We start from the raw sequence: 20,805 nt of genomic DNA on the forward strand, positions 1-20,805 counted from the left end.
AGAAGATGAAGTGGACACAGGAGTCTACTCCCGTTACTTCCTGGTAAGGAAAAAGTCACTCCAGAACAAGTCAGGGGTTGGAGGCCCATATTAGATCTAAGGGTGCTCAACAAATTCCTAAAGGCACAAATATTCTGTATGGTGGCACTGCAGCAGCTGCTGTCCCAGCTGCAGCAGAGAGATTTTTTGGCATCCGTCGACCTCAAACGCTTTTTTTCACATCCCTATTCGCCGCCCACACCAGCGCTACCTACACTTTGTTGTGGCAGGAGTATTTTATCAATTCAAGGCCCTTCCCTTCGACTTGCGTTCTGCTCCACGGTTGTTTACCAAGTGCCTCACGCCAGTGGTGGCACACCTGCTGCGGAGGGGCATTCCTGCATACCCATATCTAAACGACTGGTTGGTGAGAGCCGCTGCCAACCCGCTGGCAGAAGTCCACACCACAGCCACCATCCAGTGTCTACAGCAACTAAGTTTCTTCATAAACTTCCCATAGTCGCGCATGGTTCCATCACAGCAGGCACTCTAGGTCGGAGGAAGTCTCGACACCCAAACCTGCACCGCCAGACCCAAGGACAAAAGGGTGGCATTTCTTCTGGAAAAGGTTAGCTGCCTCAGCAGTGCCCAGGTGACCCCAGTTCGCAATTACAAATCTTTGCTGGGGATGTTGTCATTGTGCATCCTGTTGATCACTCACTGTCGGCTACGCGTGAGATCAGTGCAGGAATTCCTGGATGCTTGTTGGATACAAACCTCAGGGTCCTGGAACAACTGTATCATTCAGAGACAGACTTTCAGGCAGAGCCTTCGCTGGTGGTCAGTGAGGGAACATCTGGTGAAGGGTGCCCCTTTCAGGTTGCCAGACCATCAGGCCACTGTCTCGCTGGATGCTTCACTGGAAGGCTGGGGCACCCACTGTCCGGAACAACACACAAGGCCTATGGTCCAAAGAGGAAAAGAGCCATCACATCAACCTGCTAGAGTTGCGGATGATTTTCTGGGCCCTGAATTCTTTCCTCCCACTCCTGGCCGGGAAGGTGGTACGGATTTACATCGATAATACATCAATGTTTTATATCCACAAGCAGGGAGGAACAAGGTCCCACAGCTTTCCAAGGAGGCCCAAGCTCTCTGGCATTGGGCTTTACAGCACGTATCTCATTCCTCTCCGTCTGCTGGGGGTTTCAGAACACTCTCTAGCGGACTCCCAAGGAGTTGCGCTCTTGCCACGAGTGGGAGCTGCACGAGGATCAACTTCCCCTGTTTCAGACATGGGGCACTCAGGATATTGACCTTTTTGCCACCTAGGACAACAGTCGGTGCAAGACCTTTGCCAGCCGATTCCCCCATCCGGAGAGCTTGGGGTACGCCTTTCATTTCTATGGGAGGGGAAGTTCATGTATGCATTTCCCCCGATTCCTCTGGTGCCTCGAGTCCTCCACACCTTCAGACTGTATCGGTGCAAACTGATATTAGTGGCTCCTGCGTGGCTGAGACAGTTTTTGTATGCTGAGCTCCTCGCCCTCCCGTCAGTGGCTCCTCTCAAGTTGCACGCACACCAGACACTCCTGTCCAGGAACCAAGAGGTGGTGCTGCACCACGACCCAGCCTCACACAAGCTGACAGCCTGGCTCCTGAGTTTGGAGCCATGTCCCTTCCACACAACTGCCAGGAAGTCCTGGCTCAACCGAGAGCTCCTTCCACTTTAAAGTGCTACAAGAGCAAGTGGAAAGGTTTTCAGGTGCGGTGCAGGAACCATCATTTGTGACTTTGGACCATCCGGCCAGAACATGTTACCTTGTGTGTTGTCCCAGTCTGGCTTGACGCATTCTTCAATCAAGGTGCACCTGGCCGCAATCTCCAGGTACAACTGCTTCATAGGGTTGCCATCCCTGTAATCCCACCGGCTGGTGAAGGAGTTCTTACGTGGGCTTTTCCGGTCTTTTCCACCTGGCCGGCACCCTGCACCAGTGTGGAAACTGTATTTGCTACTCGCAAGGCTCACAAGGTCGCCTTTCGAACCTATGCACCAGGCATCCATTAAGCACCTTTCCTGGAAAACCACTTTCTTGGTGGCCATAACATCGGGCAGGCGAGTGGGAAAAGTCCAGGCGTTTTCCTCCAAACTGCCTTATTTTACGTTTCATAAGGACAAGGCTATTCTGCCTACTAACTCAAACTGTATGCTTAAGGTGCCATCCTCTTTCCATCCCAATCAACAAGTGGTTCTGCCCATATTCTTTGGCATGGCAACGTCTCCAGCGGAGCAAACACTGCACACAATGGATGGGGTGCGTGCCTTCAAGTAATACTTAGCGCGTACTAAGATGTTCCGTGCTAGTGTCGTTTGGACCTTCTGGGCCCGGTGAAACTCTGTCAAAGTCCTCCATATCAAGATGGATTGCAGCCTGCTTTTCATTCTGCCATCGGCAGGCCGCTTCCTGGCAGGCCCTGGGCTCACTCCACCAGAGCAGTGCTGTAACCACTGCTTTCCTCTCTGGGATCCCGCTGCCTGACATATGCTGTGCAGCCACCTGGAGATCGCTGCATACGTTCACCAGGTTCTCCTGTGTCAACAGAGATTCCGCAGAAGAGTTTAGAGTAGAGTCAGTTCTGCTGAACCTTTTTGCGTGAGGTTAGCAAGTCTGCATTGGTAAGTTGTCCTGGGAGATTGTTGTAATACTGCTTTGTAATCTATCCACAGTATGTGAATCTATGAAATATACCAACACTGGACAAGGAATAAGCACTTAACTGTAACTCCAGTTCTCCAGCATTGTTATCTTTCATAGATTCACATGCAACCCTCCCACCTACCCTGCATGGCTTGTCTTTGGGCTCTTAATGCCACTGATGTGTGCTTACCAAATTTGAAGATGGCCGACAGGGGAGGGGTTAAGGGAGGTGTTCCTATTGGCTATGGGCAGTATGACCCAAAATGACTGTTATGGAGCACAAAAGTGACTGAAAGTTTTCAGTTTGTTTAAACTGTTCTGTTACTGAGGATTCCCAGCCTGACGACGGGGAATATTCACAGCATGTGAATAAATGAAAGATGCCAATGCTGGTAAAATGTAGTTCCAGGTAAGTAACTTAATCATTCTCTATCAGTGCCACGGTGCCTACAGAATCTTGGATTGCTTTTTAACAGAAAATTCCCTTTATAAAATAGAAAACATGCCGATTGGGTTTTCCTCAAATGTTCTCCAAAATTCACAACACTGCTATTTTCCTATTATGTCTATATTTCTCGTATGAAAAAAAAGGAAACCTGAAAGAAATTACACGGCTGGGCAATAATGCAATCTAGGTAACTTTACCTTTAAAGCGCATAACCTGCTTCAGACTCCCGTAAAGCATTGCATTGCCACGTCATAGTTCTGCTACGTGAGCCAAGCATCACTGAACACTTGATCAGTATATGTTTAATGATCTAAAAAACTGAAGGGCGACCGCTAGGGGTGCAGAAAAATGGCTGCCTAGGTCGTCAGCTCCGTCCTGTCTCAGATCTACCTTTCAAACTGCCGCCTCAGACCCTCCTGCATGGTCGGATCTGTTCCTGTGCCACTCTGCCGTTGTTTCACTGCATTGTGGGACAGTTCCCTGGTGCTTCCTCCTGCTCCGGCACTTACTCTGCTGTCGTCTTGTGCAGCACCTCTCGCCGCCATGTGGAGGACATCTCCACATTCACCCAGTCCATTCACAACCACAAGGGGCCAGAACTCTCTCTGGGCCGTGCACCGCCGGATCACGTGCCCAGTTTTTTGTCCCTCACTTTGTTGCTGCTGTTCACCAGGAGCGTTTCTCCACTGTTGCCCCTCCGGGCATGTGCTCCTCCCCCTCCTCTCTTCAAGGCCCACCAACTCAGGTCACCAGCTCAGCAGGGAAAATGGCACACTAGTGCCCCGTCTTTCCTTCTAGCATGACGGATCTGGTCTTCCCGACCACGGTTTCGTATGAAAGGTTGCCAGCACACTGCAGGGGCATTCCGCTGTTGATCGCTGCAAGGCTGTTGCTGTTCTGGTGCGTGTGATAGGAGCTTTATGGCAGGCTGTCTGGGGGTCTCGGTGGGGCATTTAGATTCACGTCTCCACCTTGCGCCCGCCAAACCATGCCCCTCTTTCCAAGTTACTTGAGCATCTCGTCTATTCCCAGGTGTCCACCTTTGTAACTGATAACTATTCTTTCTTGCTTTGTCTGGTTGTTGTCCTCTTCACTCTACTGAAACTGCTCTTCTTTCTCTCTGCGACTCCTTACTCTCTGCTCGCTGCTTTAAGCACTCTTCTCTTCTATTTGATTCATCGGCTGCTTTTGACACTGTGGATCACACTTGACTCTTATCTTCTCTCCCTTTTTTTAGGTTCTCTGGCTCTGTTCTATCCTGTTTTCAATCATATCTATCTAATCGAACATGTTCAGTAACTTGGGCTGGGTCCCCTTCTGATGCCCTACCTCTTCATCAGTGTCACTCAGGGTTCTGTTTTAGGACCCTTTAATTTCTCTCAACATCTCCTCTTGCTAGTATTACTTTGTCTTTTGGGATATCCCATCATTTCTATGCATATGATACCCAACTCTTTCTTTCCTTTTCCTCTTTTTCATCTTCCATTCATAACAATCTTACTTCTTGTTTCTTAGCTATCAAATCCTGGATGTCGGATCACTTTCTTGTTTTAAATGTGACTAGAACTGTTCTCTTTTTTCTTGCTAATTCTATTCCTTCCCCCTTCTCAACTTCCTATTTCGACTTCTGCCCGCAATCTTGGCCTTTATCTTGACACTGATTTACCATTTTCTCATATTGCTACTACTTCATGTGCCTGTCGCATTCATCTTTTCAATATTTGCAAATCTCGATCTTTTCTTACATTTGATGTCACTAAGCTTTTGATTTCTTCACTTATTTTCTCTGATGTATTCTATTTTTCTGCTGATCTTTGTTTTTCCTGTCTCCCACTTAGCTCCTCTTAAGTGTGTCTTTAACGCATCTATTCATCTTCTATATCCTCTTTCCCCTCGTGATTCAATTTTCTCTGTTTTGTTTTCAAGTCTCTCTATGGCCTTGAGCCTTCCTATCTTTCTTCTCTAGTCTCTTTTTATTTTCCTTCTCGTGTTCTCCGTTCTCAGTCTCAATTTCTATTATCAGTTCCTCGCCCCCTGTTTGCCCAGTCACGGTTTCGCTCTTTTACTTTGCTAGCTCCACTTCACTGGAATGCTCTCCCTCCATCTCTCTGCTCTAGTATCGTCTACTCTTCATTTCGTGCCACTATTAAGAATCATATCCTTCATTTAGAATGGCAACAATGAATACTTTCTCATAGTCTTTTTTGGATTTTTATTGTACTGTAAAGTGTGTTTTTTGTTCAGCTCTTTGGGGTAAAGCGCTATATAAGTTACAAATAAATACAAATACAAAATACAAATGTCCTTGACGTCAAAATACTCAAGTGACTACTGTATTCAATAAACCCACTGATAGGAACAATGTGCTACATCCCAGCAGTTGCACCCTCATAGTATAATCCAAAGTTCACCATGCAGTCAATATTTAAGGAATTAAATCATTACTTCTACCGCAGACATTTTGGAATTGGAGTAAAGCTTAAACTACACATTAGGTTTTTGACTCGAGCTGAAAGATAATCTCATTTGCTATATACTGAAAAGAGTCTCTCTGATTTGGAACGTTCCATCTCACTCCAACCTAAAACAGGTACAACTAATACTAATCTTGTTTTCATCATGACTTATCAATTTCCGAGCCAGGCGATAGCTGCTACATTCTCCAGTACAATACCCTGACTTCACAACTGTTCCCTAACCCACCATTATTTGCATATGTGAACCACACCTCATTGAGGAATTTGAAACTTGGTGAACTTTGAAAACTTGAACAGGAAGGGAACATATGCTTGCCTGAATGGTCAATGATGTAATAACGTGATTAGAGGTGCATCTATATGATCTCTATATTCAGGCAAATTAATGTCTCCGCTATGTGTTACGCTACCTGTGATTCCTCTAATGGGATCTACATTCTTAAATGTTCTTGCAGCATTTACTATGTCAGAGTGACTAGACGTAAAGTTCAGATGGACAGAACAAAATTCCAAGATTCAATTACATCTCCTGTAGGTACTCATTTCATTGAACACAAGCACACAGTTGCCCAAATGCAATTTGCCATCTTTGAGGTTGTAAGGATTCCAAAAATTCAAAATGTTGGCTCAACAAGAATTATTTTGGATACACAAAATGTCATTTCCATCACCAAAGGGTATGAATCTTGAGTGGGAATCGGGTTGCTGTATTGAGTAACTGCGAGTAAGACTTCATTATTGTAATGTATGTGACTCTTGTTTGATATCATGAAATTCAGCATGTGGTGTTTTGCAATATTGACTACCCTTCATTCATAGCATTATTTTATAGTCTTACATTAGAGCAAATTTCATTCATATTTCCACTTTACATCTGGGAACTATCACATTTTCAACACGGTGTACACAACACCATGAAATACACATTTATTTACAATTTATGACTGTGATATACATTACAATTTGAAAAACATATATATACACCAACACTGCACTTTACTTTGCAGGTTGCATATTTGGCACTCCTAAGATAGTAATGCGACTCATGTTGCTTGACATGTGTGGACTACACACTTTTGCATACATGATGCAGTTAAGATAAGCGTCTTGTTTATAAGACACAGGTTTTTGAATGAATGGTTGTACACACTTGAAGGTGAACCTCAGGCTATTCCTCCACTCTACCGCAGTAAGTTACAGAATTGTTCTTTTTTCGCATTTTCAGTTAGATAACGTTTTCCTATTTTATAAGAGATTTGGAACGACTCCGATGCAACAGATGTGTTAGTGACCTATATTAAACCCAGGCTTAAGACGCCACATCCTCGTCCTGGGCCGGCACTAAGATGTCATCCACAACCAAGGCCCAGCCTCTCTTCCCTGCTTCCCACGGGCTGGCCCCTGACACACTACCACCGGCTGGGCCAAGGCCAGCTAGTCTGTTAGGCTGAATGGAAAGTGAGAATAGTGCTCCCTGACCCGCCCGCACCCCTGCGGATGCACCCAGGGTGAGTGGGAGTTTCCTATGTGCCCCACAGCCATTGTGGAAGCGCCTTTAAGAAAAGCTTGGCTCAGAGAATGACTTTGAATAGATCGCAACCAGGTAGCTGCTCTGCTACTTACAAAATCCTGACCCAGAATCAGGTTGTCTACGAATGATTTAGCACCAGGTTCCCCACGAACATGCAGTGCATTATGGGTGAGAGGTGGCCCCCTTCTGTCCATACTCCAGTCCCGAGGCAAGCCACTACGCAACGGCATAGAGGCCGGCTATCTTAGGCCAACCAAGTCTCCACAGCGCTGCGGTATCATTATGTTTTAGTGGGGATTCTGACTTGGAGGTGTTCAGTCATAATCCCACGGATGATAGCTTTGCCCCATTGGCTCCTCAGCCAAGCACATACACCAAATATCTGAACCGGAGTCCCTCTCCTACTGAGCAGGATATCTATTGTAACACATCATCAGTAGGGTAAAACTAACCTGTCTCACAATGGTCTAAACCCAGCTCACGGTCCCGATTAGTGGGTGAACAATTCAACGCCTGGTGAATTCTGCTTCACAATGATAAGAAGAGCCAACATCGAAGGATCAAAAAGTCATATTGCTATGAACACTTGGCCACCACAAGCCAGTTATCCCTGTGGTAACTTTCTGACACCTATTTGAAACCCAAAAAGAAAGATTGCGAGGCCCAGCTTTCACGGTCTGCATGCATACTGAAAAGCTAAATCAAGCAAGCTTTTGCCCATCTGCTCTGCGGGAGGTTTCTGTCCTTCTTGAGCTCGCCTTAGGACACCTGTGTTATCGTTTGACAGGTGTACCGCCCCAGTCAAACTCCCTACCTGCCACTGTCCCCGGAGTGGGTCATGCCCAGCGAGCACTGGGCACTTGGAACTAGAAGCGTGAGCCCCATGGGGCTTGCCTCACTGGGAATGTGAAAAAATGATGAGTAGTGGTATTTCACTGGTGGCCCGAGGGTCTCCCACTTATCCTACACCTCTCATGTCTTTTCACAGTGGCAGACTATAGTCCTGCTCAACACTGTCTTCTTTCCCCGCTGCTTCTGCCACGCCGATTCCCTTGGCTATGGTTTAGATGGATAGTAGGTAGTGTGAGAAACCTGAAGGTGTCCCACCCACTAGTCCCTGGGATCTGTCATCCATGTGGCCAGGACACGGCCATCGCTTTTGGATCCAGTTCCTGAGGGTGGACAAGTGCGGGAGGATCACTTGGATGAGGGTTCTTCGGGGAGTGGAAGACGGACACCGGATGGCGAGATGCGGTATCCCCTTCTCTGTAACACCTTTGCCCCATCCTACCAGGTAGGATACGTAGGGGCTCAACCCCCCACGCCCTTTCCCTGACATGAACATTTTCTCACGGACAACCCACTGTGAGGGAGGGAAAACGGACTAACACCTGAGCCGTATACCTGACATGTCCTAATACAATGGTCGGGCAGGTTCACGCAATTACTGATCATTACACACACACCTGACTTCCATCACACTTCTCCGCACGAAAGCACATTTTGAGCAATGCAAACCACACGAGGAAACAGCAGTTCCAAGATGGCAGTTTAATTTGAGGCGGAAGACAGCGAGACCGAAAAGGATTGCAAGGAGGGGAAGTGCCCTTAACCTTTTCACCGAAAAACCATATCTTTCATGAGCCTTCGATAATAGGAAACGTAAAGCTGAAGAATCCTGCACTGTGTGTTGGAGGTACGCAGGGCTCTCTGTTAGGGAGAATTCTCTCTTTAGGCTGAATTTCCTAACCTAGTGAGTCCCCCAGCAGCTTTGCTGGATTTCTGGAGTTTGTTTTTTTCTCCTGCCAAGAGTGAGACTCTTTTTCTCCCACTCTTGGACATGATTTATGGTGTTCCTTTGACTGCTAATGTGTTTTATGGGCTATGGGGTCCTTTACTCCATAGGGTCTCATGTGTTTTTACTATGTGTGTTACACAGCACTCTCCGTGCAGTGACACAGGGGTGTCATAGTGACACCCCACCATAGACTCCATACCCTGGGACTGACTACTGTCTCCCAGGGCATGTAAAGTCATCATTGGCTTTACTAGTCCCAAATTATTAACAGAAACCAGTACAAACCATCATATGTGGACGTACTGGTCGGGGCAATTCGATTGCCCCGGGGTCTGCTAGTCGAGGGGGCACGTCTCCGTCCCCCCTGATTGAGTTTTGGCTGGTGGCAGTGGATACTACTTTTTATATTCGACCGCGAATATATCCCTATGGGATTTTCCCATTGTTCAAGGCTACCAACTTTAATTATTTAATTCTCATAGCCTCGAACATACCGCCGGTTTATTTAATTAATATTAATTCGCCGGTTGGTATTTTTTGCCAGGACTCGATTCTAAAATGGCGTTTGTGTTCTCTTCTGTGACTCCAACCCAAGTCGAGCCCTTTGTTCCACTTTTTGGCGGGCTTCTCCACAGAAGCCTCCAAAAGTGGTGCCACTCTGTCTGGGTACCACAGGGGGTGCGGGAGGGGGTTTAGGCACCCTGGACTGAGTTACCTTGGTAACTCAAGTCGCACTCTTGTGTGATTGGCCCACCACTTAGCATGTTTGATTGACAGCTAGGCTGAGTGAATGGGGGTATGCTGCATAAAAGCAGGGCTTTGGGGACTGAAACTTCAGAAGTCGCCACAGGACCTGAGAATCCGACGAGGGAGAAGCTGAGCCGACCTACAACGACGACACCACCGGTGGAGCCCTGCGGAACCGACTCACCACTTCCTGACAACAGAGAAGATCTCCCGGTTGGAGAGGCTTCTTCCCCTGACTGGTGGGCACAACCAGTTTACCTTCTTCTCTTCGCACCCCAGACCGGCTTGTGGTCGAATTGCCCGTGCCAAGCACCCCGGCAACCGGATAGCCACTTACCACTGGACCGCAAATCAACGGACCGCTCCTTTTACCTGAGAAACTCCGCGGCTGGTTTCTTCCCTGGCAGTGCAACGGACTCCTGTCTTCCTCCCCGACGAGATCTTCTCTTCCCCCGGACGAAGCACCAACTTGCATCCGCTGCCAGGAACAACTGCCCCCGTGAGTATTCTCACCACTTTAAGGTACTGTGTCCGCCAGGCCTCCCTTTCTAAAGATTGCTACAAGGTAATAATAATCCCTTAACCTTCTGGACTGGGCTGGCTGCCTTGACCCTCTAACTGGTCTCTTTCTTTGGTCCAACTCTTTTTGAACCTTTTCAAGACTTTTGTGCACTGCAACCGTGTGGTCTTGGACACATTTCGTTTTGATCCTCTTAAAGCAGGTCCGGCCTACTGACTCTAAACTCAAGGTGTTACTTTGCCTTCCTCTCTTGTGGTGTGTTTGAAAAAGTGTTGGGATCTGTTTCAATTTATTCTCTGCTTTTCTCTCCCTTTTTAAAACGAATTATTAGAGTGCCATCTACGTTAAGCGCTCACCGCTGTCTGAAAATAAGTGGGGCTTTACTTAAGACTTGTCTAATATTCTTTTAAGGGAGTGTATATCTTTTAGTGACTGTGTTTTTGGATTGCTTACTATTAGTGCCTGTGTGTTTTTCTAGATGTGGTTTTAAATAAATAATGATATCTCTTTTACACCAAGCTCTGGTCAGTGTTTACTTGTTCTATTGGGTTCTTTTGACCTATTGTGAATACTCTGTATACTGCCCAACTCTTCTTGAGGGAAGTCTGACTGCTCAGCCACAGCTACCAAGTGAATCTGTGTGGTACAGACTGCTACCAAGTGGGTTTACTGCCAAACACCTGTAGTCCTAAATCTTTTGCAATGGTCCCAGAGGGAACTGCACAGGTTTCTGCCTAACACTCTCCCGCATTGATAGTCAAGGCGGGGAGAGGCATTTTCTGTTGTGGTACTGTCATTGGCTCCTACAACAAAGCAGCACCAGTGAAATCAGCACAGCCAATGAGTTGGGGAGACTGATACCAGACCGATGTGTGCAAGCATTGCAAATGTAATTAAAACAGCCAAAGATTGACTGAACTTTAAAGCTAAAATACAATACCATGGACGGAGTGGTCCGGCATCACCTGGCTGCTCATTCAAAAATCTCTGTTAGGTATCCAACTGAAAGGTAACAAACGTTAAAAGAAAAGGAATTGTGAAATCTAAGTGGTCATGTCGCGCGTCAATCCAAACCCTGTGCACATTCGAAAGTCTTCGATACTTGATGTAAAATTGACATTGGTTTGAGCCCGGCTGAGGGAGACTAATTGTATGAAAGGGATCTGAGCCCGGCTGAGGGGGATCTGGGGTGAACCGTGAGTTGCCCGAAAAAGGAATATCCTGCGAACATTATATAGAAGGAATCTGAGCCAGGATGAGAGGGATCCGGGGTAAATAGTTAATCACCTAAAGTGAATACATGTGAGAATCTAAAGAGGAAAGGAACTTATTGTTTATTTGGTTACATCGGGCCCTTGAGGTGAAGAGATTTTAAGAACAAGGAGACTTGTGCGTTGAAGGCCTTGATGCCATTGCTTGAACTGTATCCTCATGTTAAAAAAGCCAGAGATTGTGCTACGCTCAAATGAAACGCATTGTCCTGTGCTGAAAACGTGGGGAAGGGAGGCCAACGGGCTGAAAACCTGACGCATATGTTTGAACACTTCTTTCTTTTTCATAACATTATCCCCACACTATTTGTATTTAGAGGGAAGGATTGGCAATGGCTTTTGTTTTTTGTATATGCCCGTTTATTTTGACAAGACACGACCAGGACTGTGTTATTATTTGATGGTCGTAGCTTGCTCCCATCTGTAGATTTAAGTATAGATAGGTGTTTATCATACCCTTTTTGAAGTTCAATAAACACCCTTGAACTGTGGTCTCTTGTGTCGGTCTTACTGTTGATGCCATGTCTTCCTTACAGGAGGGACAGTGGGAATCTTGTTCATCCAGCCATACGCATCACTAATTAGATGCCAAGGCATTTGGCTACCTTAAGGGAGCCATAGTTACACCCACGCTTCATTTAATTTGTTCACTTGCGGGCCTTCGCCATGCTTTGTTTTAATTAAAAAGTTTGAGTCCCCTGATCTGCACCCATTCGAAATCAGCTGCTAGCAATCAGCCAAGGCAGAACGTCAGCACTGAACCCCAGGAGGGGAACGGAGAGAGGCGGCCACTGCAGCTTGGGTGACCCACAGGAAGGGCCTGCCTTGTGTCCAGAATTGGCACTTCCCCTTTGGGAAGATGCCTCGTCCAGGTGCGGAACGCACCCAGTTCCGCATTGCCCCCCAGCCCAACCGACCCAGCCGTTTGAGCCAATCCTTATCCTGAAGTTACAGGTCTGACCTACCGACTTCCGTTACCTACATTGTTCCAACATGCCAGAGGCTGTTCACCTTGGAGACCTTCTGCAGATATGGGTCCGGCCTGCTGCAAGATTTACACCATCTCCCCTAGATTTTCAAGGACTAGCAAGAGCTTACAGGATGCTGCCGGAACCACAACCCATTCCAGGGTGCCCTGCTTGTCAAAAAGAAAAGAGAACTCTCACCTGGGCTCCCGCCGGCATCCATCTCTGCCACTCGGGGTTTGGGGATCTGAAACCAACTCCCTTTTGATCGACTGACGGCAAAAGAGGGCAACGCCCGTCCCTTGTGAATGGCACTCGCCCATCTCTTAGGGCAGATGGACCCATGTTCAACTGCTGTTCACATGGAACCCTTCTCCACTTCAGCCTTCATAGTTCTTGTTTGAATATTTGCTACTCAAAACAAGAGGTTATGGCTGGAAGGTTTGGAATTAATACTAACCTCTGGCATTGCTCTGGGCAATCCTCCAGACCATCGTTCTTTGCCTGCCAAGCGATTACAAAAGGGGAAAGACCATATGCAAATCCAACTTGGTCCCACAGTCCAGCCCAAACTGCTTGGTCACATCCCTTCTGCACGAGACTACAAGCATCCCCAAGCATGTTTCCGCCTTGTTGGGCCTCATCAGTGAGGAGTAGCTTGGGTCTCTAGGCCCAGCAGGCATGGGACCCATGTCTGGGCATACCCACCCCACTCAGGGTGCCTTACACAAAATAAGAGGTGATGGTTTGGAATATTTGCTACTGCCACCATGATCTTCACCAACGGTGCTCCACCCGGGCCCTCACCCCGGCTTCCATGCACACCACAGCAGCCCTCCTCATAACGGCTTAGCCCCCAAGCTCTCAGCACTGGCGACGGCCAGATATGGGCCCGACGCTCCTGCGCCATTCATTTTCAGGGTCAGTTGATTTGTCAGGTGAGTTCCATGGGCACTGTAATGCTGTCTATATAAAGCAACACCTTTTCTGGGTTCTGATGAGCATCGGCATCGGGCACCTTAACTCGGTGCAGCGCCAGTTCTGCTTACCAAAGGTGGCCCACTTGGCCCTCTCCTTTGATGCCCAGCTCCACGCCAGCGAGCTGGGCTTCTTATCCATTTAAAGTTTAAGAATAGGTTTGAGATCGTTTCGGCCCCAAGACCTCTAATCATTTGCTTTACCAGGTAAAACTGGGGTTTCTAAGCGCCAACTATCCTGAGGAAAATTTCGGAGGGAACCAGCTACTAGATGGTTTGATTAGTCTTTGGCCCCTATATCCAGGTTGGATGACCGATTTGCACGTCGTGACCGCTACGGACCTCCACCAGAGTTTCCTCTGGTTTCGCTGTGTCCAGGCATAGTTCACCATCTTTCGGGTCCTATCACACATGCTCATGCTCCTCCTGCCTGACCGAGGAGGCGAGACGGGCCAGTGTTGCGCCCGCCATGACGGGATCCCACCTCAGCCGTCTCGCACCAGCCCTCTCCTTCATTGCGCCACAGGGTTTTGTATGACATTCCGAGTCGTGCACGTTTTAGACTCCTTGGTCTGTGTTTCACGACGGGTCGGTTGTCTGCTGCCTTTTTGCCGTGATTTATTGTAAAAATTGCCATTTCTCAGTGACCGTATTGCTGGATACCCAAGGGGATCCACCGTTCGGGGCGACCGACCTGCCCGCCGTGTTGAATCCTCTGGGTGAATTGCATGGACCCCACCAGTTTATATCTCGACTGTTTCACGCCCTCTTGAACTCTCTCTTCAAAGTTCTTTTCAACTTTCCCTTGTCGTACTTGTTGGTTATTGGTCTCACACCCGTATTTGGCCTTAGATGTAGTTTACCCCCACTTTGGGCTGCATTCCCAAGCAAACCAAACTCTGAGAACACTCGATCCTTGGCTTCTTCATGAAACTTTTTTTTTTGTGTAACTTTTATATAATGCGACCAAATGTTTAGATAACTCGCTATGTTCCCTCTTAAAATAAGTTTGCACAATATGGATTACAAGAGTAATGCCTACGGCGGATTTAATATTTTCCCTTGAGAATGAGAACGGTTTGTGTTTTTGTACATAAGGTGAAGGGTTCACCAGAGGAGTTTTGAGTTTTTTTGTTTGCCTCTTAGTTTTGTGGATACAACACTCTGAGACTTTTAATGTCCAAACTGTCAGAAAGGTTTTTCATATTTTTATTAATTGATTGTATGTCTACTCCTGAGAATAAATGTGTCTACTTTTCTAATAGGTGTTGGAAACTTTTATTATTGTGCTCAGTTTTTCTAAAATATCCTTTTTCTGAGTTTAATGAATTTTGCCTTCCCTTTTGATGAAATTGCAATACTTGCTGACCCGCTGGACCCATATACAGATTGATTTCTGGGACGCCCTCTCATTTTGCATTTAAATTCAGTGGGTTACCATGTCTGGTTGACATCTCTACTCGGGGAGCCCCAGCTCGCCTGCCTCTGGTCCGGGGCTGTTGTGGGGCAGCAACCTCAGCCCCACACCACCAAGGCACGCGAGTATGCGCTGCCCTGATCTGCGTTAATGCCTGCGTGGGGAGAGGTTGCATGCCGAAAGTGGTCGTGAGGCCAGCGCTCCAGGGACCTCTATCACAAGCAGCTGTGGGACACCATAGACAGCCACACGCAGCATGGCCAGCTGCCCTGGGGTAGGGGAAGGTGCATCCGGTTTTTAGGATCTCGCCACCACCACTGGGGCACACCTGGCCCTCCCAACACTACACAGGTTTGAACGGGGAGGCCAGGACGTGCCGGCAACAAGCCTCTGCGCCGTGTCCAGGGATCCTTTAACGGTGCTGATTGGGGTCTGACCATAGCTGGTCAAAGGGAACTGAATCGCTGCGATGGCCCGAGCCGTGCCACAGGGAGGTTACCCGGAGGGGATTGATGTTCAAGCGACCCTCGGACAGGCGAAGCCCTGGGATGAACCCTGGGCTGCAAGGTGTGTTCAAAGTGTTGATGATCAATGTGTCCTGCAATTCACACTAATTCTTGCACCTAGCTGCGTTTTTACGATGCGCAAGCTAAGTGATCTGCCGCCAAGAGACAAGGTCAACGTTTTTTATTTCCAGCCGTTGGCACAATCCTGCTGGTGCAGGAGAGGCTAGGGGGAGTGAAGGCACACTCACGCCAGAAAAAATACAACCCGCTAGGGAAAAAAGACCAAGAGATTCTTGCAAGGATAACAAGTTTTAATTGCACAAAAAATAGGTATGCCAGCAAAGAATTCTGCTGCTCAAGAACATTCTGCAGAAAAATGGTACAAGCAGAATGTTACAAGGAAACGAATCGTCATCAGTGACATAAAGATATACAGTAAAAACCCACGTGGCAGGTTGGTGAGACCCTACACATAGTCTTCCATCACGTGAGGTCTGCTGGGCTCATCATCTCCAGTGAACCAAGGTCGAGCTCACAATTAGTTACTATGTAAGACAATGCTACTCTATCATTATGGTGTGCAGCTGGGAGGCTCAGCGACTGGCACAGGGGGAGGCTTAAGATCACGCTGACCCACACATTCTTCACTCATTCTGTATCGCACTATCCACACCTAAGTCTTCCACCCTCGTTTTGGCCTATTATTTAATCCACCCTGTACCTCGCATTACAAATCCTGTCATTATGAAATAAGGTGGAGTGGTTGTGTTCTTTTAGATCGTTTATGGGCGGTGGGTTTATGGTTGGTGGTCTGGGGTCACTTGCTATCGTGGAATTCAGGGTTCTTGGGCTGGAACAGTTGTGGGAGCCATAACTCATGGCTGCCTGGGGGGGGGGGGTCAGAGGACTGCTTTGGCCTGGCTGTGATAAACGTGTACTGCGAGGCGGCTGGTACTGTTCTGTGGCCTTGCAGGGCACATTCTTTCTTGGAATAACACGTATTGGCAATAGTTGTAGAACAGAGGTGAGTCTCTATGGGAGCTAAAAGCCTGGAGATCTCTATTGTCAGTGCTTGGGCCTATTCAGGTTTCTTCGTTGGGTCTGTGTTTATCGTGCAGCCATACAGGGCTGAATGTTTCTACTATAGCTACGAAAATGGCTTCTACTCATATGCGTGCACTTAGTCTAAGCATCTATATTTTGCATAATATTGTGTCCTTGCAGGGTCTCTTGGCATACCCCGTTCCCTCATGGCACATCACAAGTTTATTTATGGGATTCACCTTACTCTAAAGCACCTAGGGGAGTGGGAGAGGTTAAATTCCTTTCCTACATTCCCCCCTTTCGTTACTTCTAGAGTGACAAATTCCTCTGCATACCTGCGTTCATTTTCTCTTCTCACTGCGGCCTCATACGGTGGTGTTTCCCTTTATTGGCATCCAAGCTCTACATACTGACCGCAAGCTTTCTTCCGCGTGTGCATATTCTTCGGGTGTGTCTGTCATATAAATACATCCCCCATCTCCAGCCAGATCTATCCAAACGTACTCCTAATTTTCAGGATCCGGTGGTGGGACGATGATGGTGTGATATAAGTATTCTACTTACTCGCCATAGTAAATAGGGAGCATTTGGGGAGTGGCATGGTCTGTTTGTATTTCAGTTTCTTTTGTATTTCAAGGTACCTTTGAAACACCAATTGATACCATCATCATTGCACTATTAGGCACTGCTTTGGCACAACAGCAGAGTCCCATTTGGCAGGGCAGAAGATGACCAAGATGAACACGATAACAGGTACAAGCATCTTCACAATGGCTCCCAACCAGGACGGGGTCCAATCGAAGACCAGATCAAACCAGACCCTGCCCCCTTGTATTCCTCATTTCTTAATGCGAACACCTAATTCATGTATTGCTGCAATTATATGGCATAGTGACCTGTTCTCTGCGTCTTCTGGGGCCACGAATGTGCAGCACGAATCGCCAATTTTGCAGCAAACGCCTCCTTCCATCTCCGTCAACATGTCACGCACATATCTATTCTGCATCGTCATCAGTCTTAGTGCTCTTAGTTCAACCTTTATGACATTGAATCCGTGTTTAGTGTCGTTTGCCAGCTGTACCAGTTCCCAGGTCACAATTTGCAGCCACTTGACGTTGGTTGCTCTTTGTACACCGGGTAGCAGGAGTGAAGCAAAGAATGTCTCTACTGAACTGAAAAGTCGGTATTCATCTGGGATCTCTGCAAGCAGTGCAGATGAGTCTTTGGATAAGTAGCTTGGCCTCTTTCTTCTTTTCTGTTTCTCTGGGTAGGATGCAGAACTCGGGCGATGGTAGTGGATTTTGTTCTTTGAATGTTGGAGGAACGGTTGGGGCGGTATCTGGGATTGGCCCCCCTTCAGGTGTTCTTCTGGGACTAGTAATAGCGCTCAGTGCAGCATGGCCAGCGAACAATAGCCCCTCCATGATTGTGGGAGGTGCAAGTACACTTGTTGGCCACAGACCCAGTAATAGTCCATCACTGCCGATGTACCCCTTTTAAAGTCTGGAATCAACAATGTTCTGTTACATCATTCGTTGGAGCCGATGAAGACAGTTCCTTCACTGTGGAAACAGAGTTCATTAATCTCCTCTCCGTGCACTTTTACTGGCTTTTCCATTGCAATTTTGTGATGTCCTCTGTCCATATTTGTGCACAGGTTCTTGCCAATAAATCCACTACTTCTTCCTCATACCCCAGAAGGCCTTCCGCTAGGCAGCTGAATGTTGTTTCTTGCCACCTGTTTACGTACTAGAGTCCACCAATAACTAAATATGGTTGTTGTAGGCAATTGAGGGTTCTTGTGTTATCGTTGCATTGCAGGGAATCTGGATAGGCCAGCTCTAGTCACACGCTGTGTGCTTGGAAGGTGCCTTTTATTCTACAAAACGCAAGATGAACCAGGCATCGTGCCTCTATAATTGGAACTTCCTGTGGTACTAAAACCTTGGATGCCCCTGATGCGTGCAGTATTAATGAGCATACATAGCAGCTGCCATTGGTTGTCTTCCTACTGCACTCATGTCACTATGCCGGCTGTTGGAGAGATCAGAATGTCTAATATCTTCAATAGCATCCAGGCCTAGCCTGTGGTATGCATTATATTTGGGCCTACACATTTGCCTTCTAATTCTATCATGCCTTGATATATATCTTTTTGTTAGTGTTCAATTGCTAACATTGCTACTAGGAGAGAGAGAGAGAGACAGAGAAAAGAGAGAGATAGGGAAAGAGAGAGAGAGAGAGAGAGAGACTGATGTGTTTAGCAGCTGTAGATGTTATTGTCTGGGACATGTATTTCAGTTATTACATTTGAGGTACATAGATAGTATGTCTGGGGCGACTGTGAGATAGTTGGGGGTGCTCCACGGAAATCTGAGAGGTGTATCCAATATCAAAGCGCTTTCACTTTTACAGCAAGAGCGGTGGAAAACGCCACTTCATAGGGGCCATGGAATCTGGGGTGGTTCTACTTGGACACAAAGCTTTTAACGTGTATTAGTTCTCCTGACAGCAGCGGTTGGGTAAATGTGGGATCTGTGGTTGGTTGCTCTGCAGTGTTCGGTGTGTCTCCTATGCATGGTGTTGTAATCTATCGGGTGACATATTTAACTGCACCTGTTAGGTTTGTCAAATAATCTTTGAATTCTTCACCCAAAGCCGCTGCAGCCCTATTGGCATCTGATGCCCTCCTGACTGGGGAGATGGGCGTATGCATGTGTCTGCCAGTTACCATTTCGTGGGGTGAAAGGCGGTGGTCTTTACTTGGTTGAGTGCGTAAGCTGAACAGAGCCAAGGGCAAGCAATGCACCCAGTTTTTCTTTTAAGGAGGTTGTTGATTCTCTCAACAACGCTTTTTGCTTGGGGTGGTAAATTGAGCACATCCAGTGTTTAAAGCCAAGTAGTGATGTCATCTCCTTGAAGAGTTCATTGAAGACATGGGTGCTGTTGTCGGATTTCAGTACATCGCACCCGCCCCATTGAGGGAACACCTTGTGCCCTAAAAAGTTACCAGGGTATTTGGCCTCCAGATGTGCACAAGGTCCAGCTTCTACCCATTGTGAAAAAGGACATTCTCCAGCATGGGGTCTGGCATGGATTCACATGCTCATGAATATTCCCCGTCATCAGGCCGGGAATCCTCGGTATAGAAAAAATCAGTATCAATTTCGTTTCTGATCTGTCTTTCTCAGTAGTAACCAATCACTGGTCTCTGGGCCATACTGCCCCCAGCCAATGACTGCCCTCTCCCTAAGCCCCGCCCCTGGCAGCCATCCTCCGATTTTTACCGCACGTTCAAGTGTTGGGAGTCCTCGTGCTGTAGCTCTCAAGCTTTTGCTGCGTTTTCACTCTTTTTTCAGGAGATTTTCTCATTTTCTCGGTTAAATAGAGCCTCAAGCTCCACTGTTTCTACATCTGATCAACGGGTATCCGTTTCGGAGTTTCTACGCCCCTCAAGGGTGAAGATTTCATCGAGTTACGCTTTTGGAGGATTCCAGAAGTTCCAAGGCCTACCCGGGCATGGCCCAGAAGAAAGGGAGCTTGACGCCCAGGAAGCTGTTCAGGACCTGCCCTGGATGCCAGCTTCAGAACGTTTTCAAGGAGGACGAGCATTCGTTATACTTCTACTGTCTCCATGAGGACAAGACGCACAAGGAAAAGGACTGCGCGTTTTGTGGGAACATGTCGGAGCGGACCATGAAGGATGGCCACCTCCGTCTCGCCAACTGGCTGGAAGGTAAGAGCCCGCCAGGCGAGGAGAAGAAAAAGAAGTCCGCGGGCACCGGGAGCGCCGAACGGTCGGGCTCCTTGGCTGCCAGGCAGGGTGCATCCTCCCCGGCGCCATCAACCAAGAGCCACCGCTCTGGCTCGGGTAAGAGGAAGTCCGAGAACCCGGCGAAGCTTCTGGAGAGGCCCCGGTCGATCTCGAAGATTCTGGCAGAGGGGGAGCGAGGCTCGGACCCTCCCCACAAGGTGAAGGCCCCAGGCGTACAGAAGGTGACGTTGGCCTTAATTCACCCTGCTAAGACCTCGATTGAGGATGTCGCCACGGCCCTGGCTCAGCCTGTGGAGGCTACACCAGTGGGGGCGGCCTCAGGTACCAGAGTCTCCCTGCCACCGCGGAGGGAGTCGTCTTTCAGGCCCATCGAGAAGACCCCCACGAAGTCCTCGTTGGAAAGGATGGGGGAGGGGCTGGTGGCCCTCGTGGATACGGACACGACCTCTGAAGAGGAGCTCATCCAAGTCTTGGAGGAGGCCCAGCCCATCGGGAGGGATCCCGACGAGGGCGACGAGGGCGACGGTGTCGCAGACAAGGCTCCTCAAGAGCCCTCACTCCCGTCGTTTCCGGCGCCGCAGGACACCTCCGCGGCCATTTTGTCAGCCATCCAGTCCTTATGCTCGGAGATAAGGACTAGGTTGCCCCTTC

The 20,805-nt window shown here is 47.9% G+C and overlaps 1 pseudogene; it reads right to left on the minus strand.

Moving 5' to 3' along the window:
• Positions 1-15,350: 15,350 nt before the first annotated feature.
• LOC138490048 (5.8S ribosomal RNA) lies at positions 15,351-15,502 on the minus strand (annotated as a pseudogene).
• Between the last annotated feature and the right edge of the window lie 5,303 nt (positions 15,503-20,805).

This window comes from Ambystoma mexicanum, chromosome 9 (genome assembly GCF_040938575.1).
Source record: "Ambystoma mexicanum isolate Mex_15411 chromosome 9, UKY_AmexF1_1, whole genome shotgun sequence".
Classification (NCBI taxonomy): Eukaryota; Metazoa; Chordata; class Amphibia; order Caudata; family Ambystomatidae; genus Ambystoma; species Ambystoma mexicanum.